General features: G+C 45.8%; 1 long non-coding RNA gene across 1 annotated transcript; it reads right to left on the reverse strand.

Moving 5' to 3' along the window:
• Positions 1-1,928: 1,928 nt before the first annotated feature.
• On the reverse strand, positions 1,929-6,346 carry LOC135289818 (uncharacterized). Its single transcript, XR_010352562.1, has 3 exons — positions 4,350-6,346; positions 3,810-4,245; positions 1,929-3,069 (listed from the first exon to the last, which is right to left on the reverse strand). It is a non-coding gene; the product is annotated as an uncharacterized LOC135289818 (long non-coding RNA).
• Positions 6,347-9,872: the final 3,526 nt, after the last annotated feature.

Raw genomic sequence — 9,872 nt, forward strand, 5'->3', positions numbered from 1 at the left:
ACTCATGGCTTGGACTGCTGTAGCTAAAAGGCTTTCTAATATCCACATTGTGTGAAATGACTTTTCCTTTCAAGTGGCTGGAAAGGAAAGGATACTGCTGGACTGTAGTTCTCTCCTGCTAAATGTTGAAAAAAAAAAACAACCAAAAAGCCTTGTTCACCTATTCTTGTGCAAAACTTCATCCTCTGTCCCAAACTGTAGTGTTTGAGCTTTCTTAGAGCAACATGTTTGTGGGAAATTCCACATTGTTTGACACTTTTAACACAGAGAGTGCCACTAGCAACTTTTTTAGAAACATAATTATTTCTTACATGGAGCAGAGGAGAACACACACTGAAATTCCCCACGAGTTTCTTCTTGTCCTGACACTGCATTATGGTGGCAAGTGGTTTCTTAGGGATTGGTTTTGGGATTGGTGCTGCAAAATGGGATCAAGGCTGGTGCTGGCACTGAGCTGTGTGGTGTGGTCAGCACTGCAGGGAAGGGATCCTTGACAGGCTGGACAAGTGGCACCCTTATAAAAGCTCAGCAAGGTCAAGTGCAAGGCCCTGTGCATGGGCCAGGGCAATCCCTGAACAAATGTTATCCTGGCTGATTAATTCAGGCTTGTGTGGCCTCTGGGGTTGTGGTAAAAGCTCTTTTTCCACCTGTGCCCGGGGCACAGAGGTGTGAAATTCAACCCAGTGAATAGGATGAGGGCAGTCGAGCTTTGGGTCATACCTGGGAGTCAAAGTAAAAGCAGCTGATGTGTCCTCAAGTCACCTCAGTGCTGCTGGTTTATTGCTGAAGGCTCACAGCTGAAGTCAAATGCTGAATGGCTGCCAAGGACAGCGCGTCATTTTGAATATATGAAATTAGGGAAGAACTGCACTGCAAGCCTGTTCCTGCAGCTTTTCCTTACACAAAACATGGGAAGTCTCACAGCAGTGAAAACCTGTACCTCTGAGCTTGGTGGGTAGCATTCACAGCCTGCTGAGTCAGTATGAAAGACCAGAAATGCTGTCAATTTTCTTTGAAGATGAGTTAAACCAGAGGCTTCCAATGCGAAATGCTTTGTAAAACTTGTTTTCTTCTTCTGTTGTGAATAAAATAATTTGCTACTGCAGGGCTGTTCTTGAGTATGGCACAGCTATAGTGTTTCATAAAGAATGGCCTCTCTTTGAGGCAAAAAGGACCATTGTTTCTGAAACTTCCCTCCCCTCAGAAACAAAAGAAATTTCATTAGCTAGAATGTTTTGACATCTTATTGCTGTATTTCAACTCTTGTCCCTGTGATCTTAATTTATGAATCACCTTTTGCATTTCCAAAACTTTAGGTAGTTTGTAAATTTGCAGAGCAGCTCGTACCATAAATGGAATGTAGGTTACTCTGTATACTAAGGTTATATTATCAGGAGAAGGAAGTGTAAGTGGTTTTAAAACGTCGTAATCAATAATACATTAATTTCTGGAGTTCTGCAAGAATGCAAGTGATTGATTAATCTTGTAATAAAGACTCATTAGCGATTTATTGTCTCACCATAAAACAAGAACACGACAGAGTTTGGTGCCACTTTATCTTGGTACTAGAGGAAAACAAGGAAACAGAAATGTTAAGAGATTGGAGGTGTCACGTGTGTCACCTCAGGATGGTTCAAAATGTGATGACTGTGCCTTTCTAGGTCAGATTCCAGCTGCAAACATGCTAAAGGCTGTGAGGAAAGATAACTTCATGGAGTTAATGAGGGAGGGTCTTTTTTCTTTTTATTTTTTCTTTTTCCTTTTTTCTTTTTCTTTTTCTTTTTCTTTTTCTTTTTCTTTTTCTTTTTCTTTTTCTTTTTCTTTTTCTTTTTCTTTTTCTTTTTCTTTTTCTTTTTCTTTTTCTTTTTCTTTTTTTCTTTTTCTATTCTTCTTCTTTGTCTCCAGTCTATATATTTGCTTCTTTGGGCCAAACCAGTTAGATAAAAGAAGATAAAAGAGATCTAAATTTGCTTACCAGAGGGGGAATTGTGTGAGTTGCAGCAAGTTAAGTGACTTAAAATTGAGCAGCTCTTGTAGAGCCTAACTTCTTATGTAAACAGAATTGATGGCTTTTTGTTCAGCTTGTTCTATGTGCTTTTAATCTGTGAGAAATTACAGATTAATACTAGTCCACACACAACCTAGAGACCAGTGATTTACCCCCAGAACAATATTGCTTTTTATGTTGTAAAAAATAGAGGAAAATATTGAAAAAGATTGAAAACCTTTTTTCCCCATCCACTCCCAGTTTTATTCATCTCCCCATGGCTGAAATAGGTGTCCAGGTGAAAAACACAGCATTCTTTTCTTTATGCCATAACATATTTTATATTTCTTGTCCTTTGGAGAGAAATCTTGGCGATGCTGTTCCTATATTACAAAGGCTCTGACCTCGCCTACCATATAAAACAGAGCAATAAAAGCTGGGAACAAAATGTCTGAATAAATAACAGGCAGTTCTGTCCCCTGAGAAATGAAGGTCGGGCTGCAGCTGTCTGGGAACGCTACTGTTCGTGGAGTCCTACTCCTCCATCTGAAGGGAAAGACTTCCCAGGCTCTTCCAGAAAAGCAGGCAGATGGAGAGGTTGCTGAAAACTCTTGTGTGTAGAAGCAGTGACTTTGCAGGAGGATGGGGCTGCTCCAAACACTTCCAGTCCTGGCTGGGATGTGGGAGCAGCTGGGTGTAGTGCAGTCCCCCCACAAATTCCTTTTGTTATGGCTTCTCTCACTGTCCACAGTGCAGTGCTCACAGACTGGCCTCAGAACACTGGTGGTGGTCAGGGTGATGGGACAAGAGCTAGATAAATATAATTATTCCCTGGACACAGTGGAGATGGGAGCCCAGGCATGGCTCGGAGCACAGCACAGATGTGGGTGACCCAACCCACCCTCCTCCAGCTCAAGCAGAGCTCGTCTTTCCTCATCCAAAAAAGTCTCATTGCCACAGGTGGAAGTGTGGGTGCCTTGCTGCAATTTTCCCTGGTGTTTCTGCACGTCAGGGCACTGGCATGGTCTGCTGCTGGCTGCTCCTGGGCTGTGCTGTCTCTGCCCGTGACAAGTGGAAGCTCCCTTTTAATTTCCAGAGGGAAAAAAATAAAAATGAGTCAGTCTGAAAAGCAAGATATGACACTGGCCTTTGGTAACATTAGTCACCTGCCAGAGATGGAAGGGCTCGTTACAGTACACAGAAACATTCAGTGATGTAGTTCAAAAGACACTGTTAAAATTAGTCAGTTGGAATTGCAATAAAACTCTAACAAGAAGCTAGAAGTTACAGAAAGCAAATTCAGCTCTGCCCCACCTCTCAGCTAGGACAAACTGGTGCAAATTGGAAGGGGTGGAAGGAAAACTGTTCTCTCCTGTTCTGTTCTGGTGTAGATCACAAAGCAACTCAAAATGTAGGCAGACTCCTTCTTGTAAGTAATATTATTACAATAAGCACACAACTGCTCAGGAGTGAGATGAATTTGGTCACTCCCAGGCATGACCTCTAACCAGAAAGGTCTCAGTGCAAGGACAGGCAACACTCAAATACACTGGGCTGCTTTTATATTAAGATACTTTACAGGAAAAGCACAGGTCTGGTTGTGTTGCTCTTTCAAAAGAAGTAACTGTTGGGTTATAGCTGTGCAGGCCTAAGATGTAAATGAGGTAAGATTGGTGAGAGATAATCCATTCTATTGGACTAAATCAGCTGAAAAATGATTTACATAAGCAGAAGGAGGAGTCAGCTATTGCCTGTGACACAGAGTATCTGCAAGGGGAGAAATAACAAGATATTTATCTCTTGTGGTCCCTTCCAGCCTTACCCACTGTGTGATTCTGTGATTCCTCCAAGACAACGAAACGTAATTATGGAAAATCCACTCGCTGCCAAATTAATAAGATCAGCTCCAAGGCAGCATTTTGATGCAGCAAATTCAGCTCTTTTGGCTTCCCAGTATCAGTTCAAAGGTGCTGAGGCAGCACAACACAACGTGTTGATCCAGCACAAACCTTCCTTCTGCTCAGATCTCTCAGGAAAGGCCAGGGAGTCGAAGTTGTAGGCAAAGCTTTAAGGCACCTGGTGTCACAAACATCCAAGCTGGGGTTGTATTTTCTGTTTTCTGGGTGCGTTAGCCCCATAAATAGAGGTGTGATTGGGCACAGTCAAGGCTGATCCAGGCTGACTTTGTGGTAGTGGTTACCTGGTTCTGATGGCTGTGGAATCATGGACTGGCCTTCTGGCCCACTTACAGATACAACCTGCCACCAGGGAGTTAAATTTAAAATAAAGATTTACTTTGGGGAAATTGCTACCAGAATTATTTTTTTTTTCTTTTTTCCCCCTGAAAGCTGACAAAACTCACCTGTTTCATGCCTTTGCTGCATGTTCACCAAACTCTTTGTCTTCAGCTTGTTAGAAGATGCACACATGTGAATCAACTTTGTTGTGAAACTCCTTTTATGAAAACACTTTAAAGTAATATCCAAGTAAAAGGAGACTTTTTGCGAAGTGATGAGTTTTGTAACTAAGTTAAGAAACATGAGGGAAAATAATCCATTGTGCAGGCAGAAGAAAGGTTCCAATCTTCACCCAAGGTGTGTGGTGTAGCAGAAGCTTTGCTCAAGGCAGTCTGTGTTTGTAGTTGGAAATTTGGAATATCTTCTGCCATTGAGCAAACGTCTCTAAGTGCCCTGTTACTCTGGGTTTCACTCTGCTCCTGTCTTGCCCAGCCTGTGAAATGAAACAGGACACTGGGGACTGTTAAGGAACTGATGCTGTGAGATGTGTTGCTTCTCCTGATAGGGCCGAGCAGTATTTGGCTTCAGGCAAAAATCTGAGAGTTTAGCTTGGGTGCAAGCTAGCAGAGCATACATTACTGCAAGGCAACTGGAAGGTTTTCAGCCATCCCTGCCTGCAGCCAAAAAAACACCTTCACCTTGTGAATTACGTACAACCTCTGCTCTGTGATTGCTGCTCCTCAGAGCTCTGGTGCCAGTCTGAGGGAGGGAGGCTCACAGCAATAGAAACCTCATCCACCTTCCTGCTGTTGTTTATTTTATGTCCCTGTGTAGATCCCATCTGGGATTAGGCAGGGAAAGGAATAACACTGCTGACACATCTCAGCTTTGCAGGTATTGGAGAGGCTCGACCATAAACAGCTGTTACCACAAACCATGCTCTGCAGCCTTGGACTTGGTGACTGATGAGAATCAACCCCAGGGCTGCAGCCAGGACGAAATGCTCCCACTCAGGACATTCTTCTCCAGCCTGGGGATGCTGCTCAGGGTGTCTGATGGGTGCCTCAGCCCTTTTACACTGCAAATGTTTTGAACAAGTGGAGGAATAACCAAAGCCTGGCAAAAACTTATGGAAGACAAATGAACCTGCAGAATTTTCATCCATTTTTGTTCCCTGGTAAAAGAGGGCGAGAATTTTAAACCAGGTCCAGGATTTTCCTCTGACTGCCCTTAGTGGAGGCATCTTCCCATGTCTCCTTGGCACTACAGTTGGCTCTGCTTAGATGGTTCCCATAACACTCTCACTTCAGTTCTGGGGGTTTTCTTGGCCTTAATTGTGGCCATGAAAGTAATTTCCTGGACAGCGTTGAGTTACACTGGTGCCCATCATGGACCAGGAGAAAAACTGATCTTATGTTAGGACTAGGTACTTAGAAATAGTGTCAGATCACATCACAAGCTGCAGGAAATGCAGTGAAAGTCATGTCCCTGTTTCAGTTTCCATGCCCTGTTCAATGGTCAGAACTCCCTGCCCTTGTGTAGTGCAAATTCCAGAGCTTTTCCTGGGAACTGATAAAGCTGTGAAATTTCAGTGTCCTGGAAAGAGCCTGGGACAGTGCCTGGAGTCCACAAAGCTCTTTCTACCCCCAGGGTGGTGGGTTGGAGGGAATGGAGCAAGATACCACATCCCCACACTGACACACGTCAGCCTAACTCCTCTGTGCCTCCAGGGAGCACCTCCACCTTTGCTCCCTGGGGGAATCTCATCTGGGGCAGGGGTGGGGGGAAGCAGGGAAACCACACCTTTTCTGAGAAGACAGTGACATTCCTGAGAGGCCCAGCACACCTGGGAAACGAGGCATCATGCACCTGAGAAACCTCTTGCACTGCCAGGCAGATACTCATCCTGCCAGCATGAAGCTGATTGCTGCTGGGTAAGGGAAAGAAGGGTTTGTGCAGCAGCACCTGAGCCCTGCTGATTCATCAGGGGTATTTCAGAGAGGCTGAGTAGCTCAGAAAAGTCATCTGCAGGTCCGGTGTTGTCACTGGGGACTAGAGAAGGAAGCTCCCCACTGCACCCATGGTCCTGGCCTGCCAGTGTGTTTGGGGTGAGCCCAGCTGGCTCCTGGGCACTGTATACACTGTATACTCCCTCCAATTAGACTTAAGGCTGCAGTCTGTTAATAATACTGACTTAATTTCTCCGTCTCCTGCTATCTGGCACTGGGCATATAATAAAGAAAGTAAATGTTTGCTGAGCAAGGAAGTGGGGCAGGTGAGTTTACATCAGCGATGCTCTCTGGGACACGTGTGGGTCGGTGGCATTAAAGGTGCTGAGTGACTGCATGACAGACAATTGTAGACTGATCTCTGCTTATGTTTTAGGCTGGCATTTGGACTGGAATCCCACCCCACTGATGGTCAGAGGAAATCTGTGTGAGTGAGAGTGGTCACTGATTTACATAAGCAGCTCTGACTGTATAAAACAGACTTAGGATGCCAGGCAGGACTTGGAAGGAAAAGTGGTGCCCTGATCCAGCACTTGCTGATGAAGGACCAGCTTGCTCTGCTGCTACCAAATCATCAGGGCACCAAATCTCAGAGCAATGCATGCAGTAAAAATTCCTTCTTGGGGACGGGGCTCTTCATCCATTCTGCTTGTGGTGGTGAACAAAATTAGGTAATGCTTCAGGAGAGAAAAAGAATTCCCTCTGATCATGGCAAAATCTTAAAAAAAAAAAATTGCTGATCGTTAACGAGGGGAAATATAATCTATATTTGGCTTATTTTTTTTTTAACAACTGAACGATAGTTTCTTAACAACCTGTTATTTCCTATACTTATGTACATTCTTCTGTTTCAAGTGAACCTCACCCCTTCCTTTAAGCTGCATATTTTCCATTTTAAGATTTCCTGTTCAAGCTAAAGGGCAAAGATCTTTAAAATATCAGCACGAAGCTGAGCTTACTTGAAGTGTGTAAAAGTTATCAGGCTCCCAGCTCTTGGTCAGGCTGTCTCACTTTCTCCTTATCGGAGAAACAGGTCCCAAGTTCAATGTCTTTGACTCTCTAACTGATGTGCTGGACTAAAGTCCTGACTCCTGGGCAGCCAGGCAGGAGACAGCAGAGTAATACGTGTCTGTGTTTGAGGGCCATTATTGTTATTGTGATTGGCAACAGGCGCACAGACTTCTGTCTTCAGGGTGTTACCTTTCCTCTCTTTACCTTCTGTCTCTCTATTTGCCTGCATCCACTCACCTTATTTTCTCCATGACAGCTACAACCAGGCATGAGCGAGTGGAGGGACAGGGCAGGACTGAGGGAGAAGGAGCACACGCAGTGGGTGGAAGCAGCACCTGAATCTCCATCTGCGCTCTAAACATTGCAAAAGACGCAATTGAACAAAAGCCAGAAACACTCAATTGCAGGTTTTCAACAACAGCCATCCAATAACAGCTTCTGTGTTAGAATTTGGGCCAGGGGGATGCCGGACAGGTAGGCAGGGACAGCTCTGTGGTGTCTGGTGCCTCACAGGTGTGTGAGGCAGCAGCAGGAGCACCCCAGCCAGCCCCCGTGTCTGCAGGGGGATGGATCCTTTCCCTTCCCGTGCCCTCTCTGCCCTGCCTTGCCACCAGGACAGTCCCCAGCGCCAGGTGCTGCCCACGGCTGGGCTGACAGCTCCAGGTTCAGCTGGATCCTGTGCAGATCCCATGGTTGCCTCTGCACCAAGGGGCAGCTGCTGCCTTTCCCCGGCTGCGAGGGCTCAGCTCGGGCTCGCCTCCCCCTGAGATCAGGCATCAGTGGTTCTCCCTGGGGTCTCTCCTCACAAACAGCTGTCCCCGATCAAATTAGCATCAATGAAACCAAATACATGAGCGTGCAGGAGGGCAGTCTGCAGGCAGCTGATCCTGGAGCTGGCCATGCTGCTACTGAGGCACGTCTCTGGCGAATAAGGCTAAAAATACCATGTGATGGGGAAGGAGATACTGGGGTAATCACGGGTCACAGCTGCTGAAAACTGTATTGGCCTAACACTTTTTCAACAGAAAGTGACTTTCCCCCTTTCTTTACTTAGTATTTCTTTTGGAATATTTCCTCTTTTTTAAACAAAAATAAAATTTCTGTCCCTCTCCTGGATCAAACTTATTTTCTGTCATCACCTCTTTCTTTGTGGAAATGTGCAAGAAATGAGGTGGGAGGGGAAGGAGTCACTGGAAGAAGAGAGCAAATTCCCTTTCAGCCTGCCCTCCAACCATTTCCTATCCTTGTCTGCTTCTCATGGTGCCCAAATGCAGCTGGAACAAATCCTGCAGGTACCACCAGGACACAGATAAAGTGATGGCAGACACACATTACATACAATATCCTATTTGGGAAAAAGCTTTTCCTTTCAACACAAACTTTCAGGAGTGCTGCTGCCTGTCTGCCTCTCCAAACAGCAGTTTTCTGTGCTGCTGATGGGGAGGAGCTGGGGCATGTACATCTGAAGAGGAATAAATGCCTAATTCAGGTATTACAGAGAGGTAAAATGCTTGGGAAAACCCTTGTGTGCTCCACAGCTTGTCATTGCCTCTGCTCTCTGCAAAGCACAGGTATTGTTTGTCACATTAGGAATCTGAGGGGAAAACACAGTTAAGTGCATTTTGTTCCCAGGCAGAGGACAGGGAGGGAGGGGAGAGCACAGGAGTTTTGGAAGGATGGAGGGTCACCCCTCTGGCCACCCTGTGCTTGGTGTAGGGTTTGTTGGTTGAAATATGCTGTGGATGTCTCACCAGGAGCCAGACCCAGAGAATACAGCCCTTTTTTCTGCTCTTGGAATCTACTGCCTGGAAGTTTAGCCCCACAGTCTCTGAGCTCCATGTGCCTTGGGTTGTCTTCTTGGCTGGTGGTAGGGATTTTACTCATAAGGGCAGAGCCAGGAGGAGACCACAGAAGCAGTGAAGAGTGAGGGACAGATTTGCACTCAGTGTGTGAATTTGGGAAGAGCCCCACTGAAATCTTTGGGGCCCTTGGGGTGCAGTGTGCTTTGACACGAGCAGGGGAGAAGGGCTTAGAGCCCTCTGCCAGTGACCCTGCAACCTGTGGCGACACCAGACACAAAAACCCCTGTTCTTAGAATGTCTGATTCTTGTGGGCATCTCAACAGAAGTTAAAACAGCCCTGCCAGAGTGCTGTGTAATGCCCAAACTGGGTGAAAGGTGCATCATGCACAGCTGTGCCAGCAAGATAAAGCTGGTGCCCCAGGGTACCAGCAGCGCTGTGGGTACAGATGATGGCCATGGTTTTGCTTTTTGACAAGCAAACCCAATGCTGTTTTGTCTGCCATGACTTGAGCGTTGCTAAAGTGCTACAAAGGTCAGCAAAGTCATCCTGTGCCTGCTGGAGGTGCAGTCCAACCCTCTCTCTGCTCGTGGGAGACACAACACTCCAGGGACACCCTGTCCCTGCTCAGACCAGGGCACTGGGGAGAAGGTGCCTGCTCCATCCAGCTGCATCCCATTCCAGAAAGATGAGGGTCAAAGCCCTGACAGCCTCACCAGCTCAGGTGTGTTGAGACCAACAAAGTCTGACATGTCCTGCAGAGTTTTTATTAATATTTTGTTTCAAATAATTCATTTTCTCATTTTTATTAATTTTTTTTCTTCTAAG

The sequence above is a fragment of the Passer domesticus genome, chromosome Z (genome assembly GCF_036417665.1).
Source record: "Passer domesticus isolate bPasDom1 chromosome Z, bPasDom1.hap1, whole genome shotgun sequence".
Classification (NCBI taxonomy): domain Eukaryota; kingdom Metazoa; phylum Chordata; class Aves; order Passeriformes; family Passeridae; genus Passer; species Passer domesticus.